General features: G+C 40.3%; 1 pseudogene; it reads right to left on the reverse strand.

The window, feature by feature from the left end:
• Positions 1-1,502: 1,502 nt before the first annotated feature.
• On the reverse strand, positions 1,503-2,668 carry LOC114507882 (annotated as a pseudogene).
• Between the last annotated feature and the right edge of the window lie 976 nt (positions 2,669-3,644).

Raw genomic sequence — 3,644 nt, forward strand, 5'->3', positions numbered from 1 at the left:
CTGATTTCTGTTTTTGATATTTCATTGTTGGTATACAAAAATGCCTCTGATTTCTGAATATTGAATTTGTATCCCCTGTTTTCCCAAATTCACTTTTTAGGTCAAGTAGTTTTTTTGTGGAGCCTTTAGGGTTTTCTAACTATGCTATCATATCATTTGCAAATAGTGACAGTTTTACATCCTCCTTTCCAATTTGGATGCCTTTTATTTTTCTTTCTTGTTTGATCACTGTGGCTAGTACTTCCAATACCATATTGAATAGAAGTAGTGAAAGAGGACATCCTGGCCTTATTCCTGATCTTGGAATAGCTTTTAGCTTTTGCCATTGAGTATGATGTTGGCTGTATGTTTCTCATGTATGGCTTGTATTATGTTGAGGTATGCTCCATCTACTCCCACTTTGCTCAGTATTTTTATCATAAATGGGTATTGTACCAATCAAATGCTTTTTCTTCATCTATTGATAGGAGCATATGGTTTTTATCTTTTCTTTTGTTTATGTAATGTATTACATTGATTGATTAGTGAGTTTTGCACCATCCTCACATCCCTGAGATGAATGCCACTTGATCATAGTGTATGACCTTTTTAATATATTACTGTTTAATATAAGTTGTTTGCTGGAATTTTGTTGAAGATTTTTGCATCTATGTTCATTAGTGATATTGGCCTATAGTTTTCTTTCTTCATTGTGTCTTTATTTTGTTTGGAATTAGGATGGTGCTGGCTTCATGAAAAGAGTTTGGGAGTGTTTACTTTTCTTGGATTTTTTTTTTGAATAGTCTGAGAAGGATAGGGGTTAGCTCTTCCTTAAAGGTGTTGTAAATCTCCTGTGAAACCACCCAGTCTATGGCTTTTGTGTACTGGGAGTTTTGGGATTACTGCTTCAATTTCATCAGCTGTTATTGGTCTGTTCAAACTTTCTGCTTCTTCTTCACTCAGTTAAGGGAGATTATATTTTTCTAGAAATTTGTCCATTTCACGAAGGTTTTCAAATTTCTTGACATATACTTGTTCGTAGTAATTTCATATAATCCTTTGTATATCGTGGTATCAGTTGTAATCCCTCCTCTTTCATTTCTGATTTTATTTATTTTATTTATTTATCTCTCTTTTTTTCTTGATGAGTCTGCTTAAGGGCTTGTTAATTTTGTTTATCTTTTCAAAGAACCAGCTCATATATATGTAATCAAATGGACTTAAGTGTCCAGTTAAGTCCACTTGATCTAGGGTATTATTCAATGCCATAATATCCTTGTTGACATTTTGTTTGGAAGATCTGTCCATTTTTGAAAGTGGGGCTTTAAACTTCCCTAGTGTAGGTGTGTTGCTGTCTATATCTTTCTTAAAGTCCTCCAAGATGTTCCTTATATATTCTGGTGCTCATATGTTGGATCCACATATATTTTTAATGTGTATATCTCTTTTTTCCTGCTGGGTGTAGTGAACTTTATTGATGGTGCATGACAATGCAGGGCTCCCCTAAGCCCGTCACCTCTTCAGGGGATCTAGAATGGAAACTGGAGGTCAGGCGATTCTCAGTGTGTTAGGGGATCGATTTGGGGCAAGGGCTCCCCAGCAGCTGAGGGTCTCTCTTCCTGTCACTGGCACTGGTGGTCCATGGGGCTCTTACTCCTTGGAGGCCATGTGGTCCACAAGGTCCACTGCCCTATTGCTGTAGCCAGATTCATTGTCATATTAGTAAATGAGCTTAACAAAGTGGTCATTGAGGGAAATGCCATCCTCAGCATCAAAGGTAGAGGAGTGGGTGTCACTGTTAAAGTTGCAGGAGACAACCTGGTCCTCAGTATAGCCCAGAATGCCCTTGAGGAGGACCTCTGATGCCTGCTTCACTACCTTCTTGATGCTATTATATTTGGCAGCTTTCACCAGGCAGCAGGTAAGATCCACAGCCGACACATTGGGGATGGGACACAGAAGGCCATGCCAGTGAGCTCCCTGTTCAGCTCAGGGGTGACCTCAACAACAGCCTTGTCAGACCCAATGGAAGCAGAGATGATATTCTGGGCAGCCCGTCAGCCATCATGCCACAGCTTGTCAGAGGGCCCATCCAACAGTCTTCTGGGTGGCAATGATGGCTTGAACTGCGGTCATGATCACTCCATGATGCCAAAGTTGTCATGAATGACCTTGGGCAAGGGGAGAAAGCAGTTCATGGTGCAGGAGGCATTGCTGACTATTTTTATGGAGTTTCCATACTTGTCATGGTTCACAACCATCAAAAAATGGGGGCATCCACTGATGGGGTGGAGATGATGACCCTCTTGGTTCTACCCTTCAAGTGAGTCCCAATCATCTCCATAGTGGTGAAGACACCAGTGGACTCCACAACATATTCAGCACCAGCATCACCCCAATTTATGTTGGCAGGATCTCGCTCCTGGAAGATGGAGATGGACTTTCCATTGATGACAAACTTCCCATTCTTAGCCTTCACTGTGCCTATGAACTTGCCGTGAGTAGAATCATACTGGAACATGTAGACCATATAGTTGAGGTCAATGAAAAAGTCATTGATAGCGACAATGTCCACTTTGCCAGAGTAAAAGGCAGCCCTGGTGACCAGGCACCCAATATGGCCAAATCCATTCACTCCAGTCTTCACCATCATGCCTCAGGGTTGAGGCTGGCACTGCACAGACAGATGTGGCTGTCTATTAAACAGGAAGAGCAGAGCTGTTTGTGTCTTCTTGAAGGATTCTTCCCTTCAGTATTGTGAAGTGTCCTTCAGTGTCTCTTGTTATGGCCTTTGTTTTGAAGTACTTTTTATCTTATATAAGTATTGCTACTACAGCTTTTTTTTTCCCCCTATCCATTTGCTTGGAATATTTTCTTCCAACCCTTCACTTTCAGTCTGTGTAGGTCTTTTTTTTCTGATGTGGGTCTCTTACAGGCTTTTCCACTCAGGTACCCTATGTCTTTTGGTTCGAACATTTAATCCATTAACATTTCAGGTTATTATGGATAGGCACTTATTCATTTTCTCCACCTTGTACCTGTGTTCCTCTCTTTCTCACTCTTTTTCTTCCTCTTCTTATAGTAGTCCCTTTAGCATATCTGGTATGGCTGGTTGGGTGGAGGTACAGTCTTTCAGTCTATTTTTGTCTGGGAAACTCCTTATTTCACCTTCCATTGTAACTGAGAGCCTTGCTGGGTGGAATTGTCTTGGTTGAAAGTCTTTGTTCTTCATTACTTGGAATATTTCTTGCCATTCTTTCCTGGCTTGTGGTGTTTCTGTTGAGAAATCAGGTGCTCTTCTTATCAGAGTTTCCTTGCACATTCCTTCCTGTGTCTCCCTTGCTGCTTTTAAGATTCTCTCTTTTTCTTTAAAATTGGCATTTTAATTATGATGTGTATTGGATTAGGCCTCTTTGGGTTCCTCTTGATTGGGACTCTCTGTGCCTCTGACCTTGTGTGGCTGCTCCTGTCTTCAGGTTTGGAAAGTTTTCTCTCATTATTTTTTCAAACAAGTTTTCTATCCCTTGCTCCTTTTCTTCTCCTTCTGGTATTCTTATGATTCGAATATTTGTGAGTTTCATGTTGTCTTGCAGTTTCCTTAAATTATCTTCATGTTTTTTGAGTCTTTTTTTCTTGCATCTGCTATACTGGGTATTTCTTTCTAC

Source organism: Phyllostomus discolor, chromosome 10 (assembly GCF_004126475.2).
Source record: "Phyllostomus discolor isolate MPI-MPIP mPhyDis1 chromosome 10, mPhyDis1.pri.v3, whole genome shotgun sequence".
NCBI lineage: Eukaryota > Metazoa > Chordata > Mammalia > Chiroptera > Phyllostomidae > Phyllostomus > Phyllostomus discolor.